Source organism: Amborella trichopoda, chromosome 10 (assembly GCF_054954075.1).
Source record: "Amborella trichopoda isolate Santa Cruz 75 chromosome 10, AtrichopodaSantaCruz75HAP2 v2.0, whole genome shotgun sequence".
NCBI classification, from domain to species: Eukaryota; Viridiplantae; Streptophyta; class Magnoliopsida; order Amborellales; family Amborellaceae; genus Amborella; species Amborella trichopoda.
Genome location: NC_142345.1, coordinates 33,250,312 through 33,260,524, shown reverse-complemented (window position 1 = coordinate 33,260,524; position 10,213 = coordinate 33,250,312).

Here is a 10,213-nt window from a genome sequence, read left to right as displayed (position 1 = left end):
GTTGCCTTCATATGTGCATCCTTTGAACCTTCTGCTAAATTGAATGTGTTCGGTAATTGTCGTTTTCCCTCCATCACTTTGAATCTCTTCAGAATTCCTATTCCAATTGTATTGGTCATCGTTTCTCAAGCCTTGTATCTATACACTCAGTGGTTTGATTCCGACCATTTAGATTTTAAGAGGGAGTGTGAAATTATGCATAATTTTTTTTTTTTTTTTTTTATGACATAGATTGTACTAGATAGGATGATCTTTCCTTAATGATGCAGGTTGTATTAGGATTTTTTTTTTTTCCATTTTCTTCTTCTTCCACATATATCTTTTATTTTGTCGTTGTTTTTAAGCTAATCTAGCGTCTTCTTAGCTCTCCATTGAATCCCCACCCCATAAACCACTATTTTGATTTTAATTTTATTTTATTTTATTTATTTTTAATATTTTTTAGATTATTGGTTCAGACCAATCAAATCACCAACCTAATAATCTCATTACGAATTTGTGGGACTGATCGGGTTTTAAGATACAAGTAGAAAGCACGATCCATAGTATCTATAATTTTCCCAAATTTTAAGTAGAACTCTAGTTTTTCCAAAGCCAACAGTATTATTTCTATTGGCACACTAATTTATACTAAGATAAACACCAAGATAAAAAGATATATTGGGTTTGGCCTTGACTTCTAGGATTAGGAATCCACATTACCTACAGGGTGCGGTTTCCATAAGGTTGCAACCTTAAACCTCCAAATTTTATCATAATATATAATTTTGTTGTAAAAAGTTCTTTGGATTATCTTAAAAACTATTTTCATATCTAATTAGAAGATTTTAAACTCCAAAAATGGTTAAAATCAAGTAGATCTATAAACATATGAAACTCTTGAAAATGGACAGTCTAGATAATGTGTTGCAAGATGCATTATTTTGGGACTCAAAAACTTTTTTTTTTTTTTTTTAATATTCATACATCTCAATATTGAGATGATAATTTAAAGGGTTTTCCAACATTAAAACCACCTTTCCGATAGATTTTTGAAGTGCGTATGTGATTCTACATTCTAAAGTTGCAACCTTATATAAATTTTTCCTTACCTAAAATTTAGGAAATTTTAAAGTAAAAATTGGGGTGAGTTTATTGACCAAAAATGCCTCGTGCTCCCTCCCAAATAGCTGGGTTGATTCATTTTCCCACTTCGGCCTTTTTGAATCACCACAATTCGAACATTTAAATTTGAAATCTCCTGTGTATTTCGCTTCCCTCTCTCATCGTTCTTACCTGCTCCAACAACAAAGAAGAGCAAGTATAGAAAGAAACTGGTAAATGAGTACCTCTCTCTCTCTCTCTCTCTCTCTCTCTCTCTCCACATACATTAATGTCTCCATATAGAATAGGAAAAGGAGAAGGTAAAGAGGAATCTCTATCTTTGAGAATGATGTTACCTAATCATTGTTATGGGTTTATTCCAACAGGGAAGTCTTTCAAATGGAATCCAATAACTGTTTTTTTTTTTTCTTTTAACCATCATTTGGTGTTTTCAAGCAACATTTCTCTATTTCGGTTAGAACTAGATTTTGGGCGTTATTCAAATCACTTTTAGAACCAGTTATAATCATCTTTGAAATTTGGGCTAGTGATAACAATGAGATTGTTAAAATTAGTTTTGTGTTGTTGGAAGTGGTTTGTTTGTAGTTCCTTAAAACTAGTAGTCTACGTTTTCAAAATCAATGTCCGAATTAGCATTTGGGTACCCCTCAAAAGTAAGATTTGGGTCTTAAACTAGCATGCATAAATAAAAGCAACTTCAAAATCAGCATTTTGGTTTCTTTGTAGCCTTTCTCTTCTTTGAACCATGATATAGAGGAATAGTTCTCCTACGAGGTTGAAGACAACATGTTATACAACGGCAACTGCTGGCAATTGCTATTTTCCTATGTATTTGCAGAAATATGTGAAAATGGCAAAGATGTTGTTAACCTCTTTAAAAGTGGAGGCTGTTACTAAATAAATTAAAGAAGACTCCTTAGGTTGCCCATATGATATTATTCTTGTGGATTGTGAGGTAATTGCTTAAAGCATTCTTATATTCCGCTTGTACTGTTTGTGGCATGCTAATTGTGATTTTTGTTTTCTAGATTTCTGATTTCATGATTGTATTATTTAAAGGGATAGATATGATCCTCAATTTATTTTTTCATGATCCAGTTTAGGGTGAAGACTTGCTGGTATCCCTGATAACTTGCATGTTGGAAAGTAGCCATAGACTTTGAACTGAGCAAGGTATTACTTGTTCTCTAAAATATTAAACATACTAAGTCAGAAGAAACAGAACTAAAATTGGTATTGATATGCATTACATTATGGTTCTCAATCATAATAAGTTGCATTTTCGTTCAATCTAGTTAAAACATATTTGAATATTACTTCTCAGAGCTATAAACTTCTGGAAGGAGCTCTGGTACGAAACAACACACCAGCAAATTGCTTTATGAACTTACTTATAAATGCGACACAGCAGGAAGCTCAAAAGCTGAGATGATACACGATCGGGTAATAATTTGGTGTGGTACCCTCCCAAAGCATATTGATAGAAAGATTACTTATTATACAAATTAAGGTTGTTGTTTTTTTCTTGATGTAGTTAAGGGATTGCTCAAGCTCTAGTCTGCATAATCATTGGCTATAGATAGTGAGAAGTTTGTTTGCTAGATGTCTTAAACTAGCAAATTAGCAACAGACGTATCAAACAAAACTTTGATGAAAGTTTTGTGGGGAATCCAGGACCAACTGTATCAGAGGTGTCTAGCTAGAACACAGAGATGGTTACTAAATTTACTTGGGGTAAAGTGGAATGTGCAATTAAAATGAAGAGTCACTTGCAGCTAACTCGAATTCAGCTTCTATTACCTCAATGGAATTCAGTGGCAGCGGAATAATATGAACTAACAAGGAAGTAGCCTACCTGTTGAGATCACCATCTTCTATGAAGCTTTTGACTAATGTAAAGATTGGGAAACAGTTCTTGTGCACATAGGCTAATAATTGAACTCAGTCCCTGACTCATTGCTCCAAGGAGCTAAGAGGAATAATTATGACAATGAGAGTTATTTTTGTAGTTATTCTTGTACGAATTTAACCTTCTTGTATACACAAACAATTATGCAGACAAAATAAAAAAAGTGAATTATAAAAGAAAAGACTTTTCCTGAGTATATTTCTTTATTTAATTGGCTAAAAATTCTTCTTGCATGATATTTCAATGGATTAAGCTTCATTCCGTCAATTTGGGAGTCAAGCATCAAGCACTTGGTTGTATGTAGCTCGAGGATCCAACATAATGGTTATAAACTACGAGAAAGAAGACTTGAAAAATATTGTGTATTCAAATATAGTTTAAAAGTTAAAAAGAGCCTGCTATTAAGGTGTGTAACCCTAGTATTGAGATCCTAATTACTTTGGTATGAAATACCTAAAGGATGAACCTAGAATATTTCTTCCTCAAAATATGGTAAGTTGAGGTTGAGATTACATTCAAAGTTAATGTATATCTTGTGATGCATTTTACTCCATAACTAAATACATCCTCATAACTCATTATTCTATTATTGAACATGTCTAGACTTTCTTCAAAGTAATCTCTATTATATTGAATATTTTGCTACTAAAATGAATGTTTTTCTCATTCCCTCCCAAAATACCAAAATAATTGGTCACAATACAACCCAGGCTACTTCTATTCCCACACATGTTTTGGTATAGGAAAAAGTTTATATAAGGATGCAACCTTATAATGTAGAACTACGGATGCACCTCAAAAATCCATCAGAAAGTGTAATTTTAATGTTGAAAAACCCTTTGATTGATCATTTCGACATCGATATTTATGACCATGAAAAATAAAAAGATTTTAAGTATCAAAAATAGTGCATTGTACAACATATTATCTGCACCATCCATTTTCAATATTTTCATATGTTTATAGATCTACTTGATTTTAACTATTTTTTAAATTTAAAAGTTTATAATTAAATGTAAAAATATATTTTGAGATAATCCTAGGAACATTTTACATCAAAATTATATACCATGATAAAATTTGAAGCTGCACCTTACCTCTACACCTGCGGATGCATCTGTATGCCAACTGCACCCTTTGGTATAAATAGCAAAATCATTTTATAATAGCATTTCATTTTTTTTAATTCTCATGTTTGGATATTTTGTATGGAAGAGCTAGACATTTTAGAAACTTTAAATCAAATTCTTTAATTTGAAATCGTTTGATATTTGGGGTATGATTGCATCAGACATTTAACTATTCATGCTAGACTTTTATTGTTATTTTCTTAGGTAATATCGGCAATAATTACAAGAAAATTACTATCCCTGTTAACTTTTTGCATATTACTTGTCAAGAAACTCATTTCTTTCTCAGCAATATTGTTATATTTTGGGATATTTATGTCCATTACTTCATTTTGTGTCTTCTTTTTGAAGTTCTTATTAATGGTTGAGGACATCAATATTTACATTTTTATTTATGTTAATAGCTAAATTTATTGAAAATTAATTAGTGCTTAAAATTTTCTAGGGATTCTTTGATGGCAAAGTGTTTCATGCGGGCTAGACCGCATTTCTACATGTGCGGTCCAGAAAGTGTAAAGCATCTATCTTAAAGATGAATGCAAGTAGGCGTTCCATTCAATGGAAACTAATTGTCCAAATGTTTTCTTATTATAATAATTATTTTAAATTTTTTTAAATTTATTTCTTTTCATATCCATGATCTCCATGTTACACATTTCATGTCATTAAAATTTAAGTCCTAAAATCCATCTCAAAAATAAATTTATTAAAAAGCCGACATAGAAACCGGGTCCTTCTTTGATTCTTCCAAGTTTTTAATAAGCATTTCGTGCAGTGCACATGCCATTATTAGGTATTACATAAGGATCATGTACTTCTTCTTCTTCTTTTTTTGACAAATATTTTTTACTTTATTTATAAAATGTACTCAAAAGAAATTACATCAGAGGAGACAACTAGAACGGACAAAGAGGCCCCCCTTTTACCCAGAAAATCAGCCAAGGAATTTTCCTCGCGAAAGACATGACACAAAAATATGGAAAGTGGAGCCATCAGATCCATAATCTGCAATCAGCTAGACCTTAGTTCCCATGGAATACGTTGCTCCTTCTTGCACCAATTAATTGCGTTCATTAAATCTCCTTCAATAATACAGCTATTCCCGATGTTTCTAGAGATAAAAATTTTTAACCCTTGCAACATAGGCAATAACTCAGATCGGTTAGCTGTGGCTATTCCAGTAGGGCAACATATGAAAAGATGACATATCCAAAACAGTCTCGCACTACACCCCCAATGCCTGCCAAACTTGGATTGCCCAGAGAGTTCTTATCAAAATTTAACTTAAATCTCCCACTCTTTGGTGCCACCCAAATACTCATTGGTCTCATCTTTACTCTATCCATCAAAAATTTTTTTGGCAAATTCAACAAAACATCTGGTTGTGAAATCCCCCAACACTCCTTAGTAACTGAGAGCAAAAACCAAATAGATAGTTTTACTTTACTCAGCAGTCTATCAAAAGATAAACTCTCTCCTTCAAAAGTCTGTCTATTTCTTTCTTTCCATAGTTCCCATAGAGTAGCCCTTCTCGCTATTTGCCACACTAAAATACCTCCAGAAGGTAAATGATTAAAGGTTAACTGTGACACTAAACCCATCACAGATTGGGGCATTGAAGCATGAACCCCAAGTAGCCCAAATAACTAGTACCAAATTTTTGAGGCGATGTGGCAGTGGATGAGGAGATGCTCATCAGATTCCTCATCCGTTTTACACATCAAACATATGTTAGGTAAATTTTTCTCTTAATCAAATTATTCGTCGTCATAATCTAATTTTGGATAGCTAACCATAAAAACACCCTTACCTTATGGGAAACATGTCATTTTCACACTTTGGTTGCGCAGGTAAAGACCAGCTCCATCTATCGTGAAAAAAAACCCTATAACAAGACTTGACCGAAAATGCCCCATCGCACTCAACTTCCCAAGTCACTTCATCTATTTTCCCTTGGAAAATATAAATCGAATCCAAGATACCCATCAAATCGTTCCTTTGAAGATAAATATCTTCACTCAGCCTATTATATGGTAAATTAATACTCCAAGCAATACGATTACCTCTCACTTCAGCCATATTAGAAACCTTAGCATTAGGTTGCGAAACCTTAGCAAAAAGTTCTGGATAAGTAAGCTTTAGAGGGGCAACACCTATCCACTTATGATGCCAAAACGAGATGTTGTCACCACAATCAATATTCCAACAAAAATAACTCGCAATCATCAGTCTACATCTGTAAATAGACATCCACAAAGAAGACATCTCTCTATTTCTACCCCCTCCTAACCACATTCCCTGCCAATCCAGGCCATATTTCGAAGACAAAACTTGAAACCAAAGCTGATCTGTATACTGAAAACTTCTCCACTACCATATACAAAGTAAAGCTTCATTCATATATTTTATCTTTCTAATGCCAAGACCACCTTCACTCTTAGGGGTACAAACACGATCCCACCTAAGTAAGAGATACTTCATTTCTTTTCCAAAAGACCCCCACAGAAAATCACGCATCATTTTTTCAATTTTCTTTATCACTGAGGCTGGCATTTGAATAAAAGGCACCAAGTAAATTAGTAAATTAGCTAAACAAGAACTGAACAATGTAACCCTACCACCCATAAATAGGTATTTATGTTTCCAAATATCCAACTTCACTTAGAATCTCTCTAACACCTTATCCCAAACCGCTATAGAGTGCCTAGAATTTGAGATAGGCATTCCCAGATAAGTAAAGGGGAAAGAGCCCACCAAGCAACCCAAAAGATTTGCCAAATATTGAATCAAGGACGGAAAACAATTAATACCTATCATTGAGGTCTTATGGAAATTGACATTCAAACCCAAAGCCACCTCACAACAATTTAAAAATCGAGCAATGTTTTTTACTTGCGTCTCATTTGCTTCACAAAAAATAGGCGTATCATCTGTATATTGCAAATGAGAAACTATTGGACTCATCTCAGCCACTTTAAAACCAGAGAAATTCCCACAACCTTCCACTTTGTGAATCATCAAGCTAAAGCATTCTACATAGATAGGAAAAAGGAAAGGTGACATAGGGTCCCTTTGGCGAAGACCCCTGGAAGCCTTAAAGAAACCAATAAGGCTTCCCTTAAAAAGTATTGAGAAATGGACAGAAGATAAACATCCAAAGATCTAATTTCTCCATTTAGCCCCAAAACCCATATTTTTAGTAATTTTTATAAGCACCCCCCATTCAACTCTATCATAAGCTTTTTCTATATCAAGTTTAATATAATGCATTTCTTTTTATACAAGAAGGGCACAATCACTCCTAGTCATTAAATGTGCAATTAGGCAACTATAAATGTGTCATGCTCTTCATGTCTGATTTTCCATCTAACGGCAAAGCATGATGGTGGCTCGCACTAAAAGTAGATGGTCTTATTTGATACTTTTCATATTACATATGTAGTGTATAGCCCATCATTCTTGATACTTTTCCTATGACATATGTATTGTAGCCAATCTAGTCATGGTTCAAGGAATTTGTCTCTAAAAAATTAACATTGCATTGGAAGGAAGCTCCTTATATATAAGACATAGGACACAATATCTTCTCTCCATCTTGGTTATGTTTTTTTATATTGTTTTTGCCATTTATTATGTAATTTAATTTAATATTTCTAAAAAAAATTAGTTTAATCAAGCAAGTGAAGAGTTGAATTGTCCTTCTCAAATTTTACTTAGTGGGGAAAATTATCAAAATCTTTTTTTTTTTTTTTCCTTTTTTTGCTTCCTTGTATTAGTCCTTTCACTTGGCTATGCATTATATTTTGAAAGCATTCTTACGGGCCCTACATGGAGGATAACATTTGGTTTGTTACGTAAGGATCGTAATATTGTGGAAGAGTCTCCTTAGTGCAAAGCCTTAGTGAATTTATCAGGTTCCATTGTTTTCATTTAGTTGGATTTATGGAATGTGTCATTGAATTCAAGTATAAGATAAATTTTGAATGTTAAGTGTATAATGGGCCTTGTTGAAGTGTTACACAAATTATTGAACTTAACTATGATAGTATGCGAGTATGTTTTCTTGTGCAATAAGATCAAGCAGAAACATTAATGCTTTCTTCCTTCCCCCTCTTTCATGGTTTTTTATGCCCCACACACACATACAACACCACTCTCTCTCACAGTGTTTCAAAAAGCGCTAGGTGGCATCTAGGCGGTTGGGGGGGGGGTTTAGGCCGCCCAACGCTTAGGCGGGTGCTCAGAACCTGGGCGGCCCAGTAAATTTTTTTTTTTTGGATTTTTCTCTGTCAAAAATAGCATTTAATCGGTTTTAAATTCATTTGAAACCTAAAACCCACAATTTTGCGCCTTTAGTATTAAAAAAAAAAAGACCGAAAATGACAAAAAAATGGTCTCAACGAGCGGCATTTCCACCCTTGGGCGGGGCGCAAGCCCTAGGCGGCAGCCTAGGTGGGTTCCCAGGCGCCTAGGAGAGCGCCCGAGGATGCCCGCCTAATTTGGCCGCCTAGGCCTAGGCAATGCGCCCAGGCCTTCTGGACCGCCTAAACATTGGGCAGTTCGCTTTTTGAAACACTGTCTCTCATATGTTTACCCATGAATTAATAATCAATGACAATGAATGAAGCCAATAATAACATTTTATTCTCTCACAATGTTTGGCAGCAAAAAAACATTTTCACAAGGAATTTATACAGAGCCGAGGCTCTAAACAATCAAATTAGAGCCCACCCCAAACACTTCAATAGAAAAGGTTGTTTTGATATCCAAACATCCTCAAATTCATCATCTCGGCATTGAGATGCATGGTCATGAGAAAAAATTGGATCTCTTTTTTTGGAAATAGTGCATCTTGTAATGCATTTTTGGACGTCAATTTTCAAGATTTTCAATTTTTCATAGATCTGCTTAATCTACACTATTTTTGAAGCTCTAAATTTTATAATCAAAGATAAAAATATATTTTGAAGCTATCACAAATATTTCAAGTATTGAAACTATATTTCTCGATACTATTTGAAAGTGCGCTTTACTTTGATCGTTTAGAGCCTCGGCTCTATACAAACTACACCATTTTCATAATGCATAACATAATTACAGTTTGTACTCGTAACACCAATAATCGAATTTACAGCCACTGAAGTGAAAATAGCTCACTTTATCAAAATTTCACAATATAATAACAGATTTAAAAAAAGAAAAAGCAAGTTTGAGAGGGTTTAACACCGAGATGGTGTTTGAGATGGTGTTTGCTTAAATATAGCATTAACTCCATATATGAATGACCAATGTGGAACTGAAGTTACGGCCTTGAATGGAGAGAGGAAGGACTAAACAGGAGCCAATGTTGTCGTGCATGCAAGGGTACTTCCAAATTCCAATGCGGCTTCAACAATTTCAGGGTTAAATATCTAATATAGTATATCAAATTGGCATAAGGGCATGTTTTTACGAACTCTGCCTTGCAATCCAAACAATACACAGCCACTAATCATAAAAAATCAATGAAAATTAGAAAAGTATACAATGAGGCTTTTCTATACCACTTACCTTTGATATAAGATAGTCATAATTAATTTTGATTATTGAATGTGAAATTAGATGGCTGCATTTATTCCGTTGACCAAGTTCAAACTTTAAAAGAAATTTTCTCGATCTTTGTGATATATCCAAGCAGTCAGATTTTACATTGGATGCTTGTAGATAATGACCTCCTTGTACGAAAGGTAAATGCTCATTATATACATTCCCTATGAAAGTTTGATGTGCGACCTACTACAAAAAAATTATAAATTTGATAAATGATTCTTGAATCATTTGCAGCAAATAAACATAAAGGAATGTATAATATGAGATCATCTATTTTTATACAAGAATGTTACAATCATCTTTAGGTATTAGATTTGAAGTTTGGACACTAAGAATAATGCACATAGTTCGAGGAAATTTTTATTGGCCATTGTGCATAATCAATGGCACATCCTTGGCCATTTGGTTTTCCATTTGATACCTAGAAATAAGCGTTAACTCTTTGTGTCCAAAGTAAATGATCTCATTTTACATTTTATCT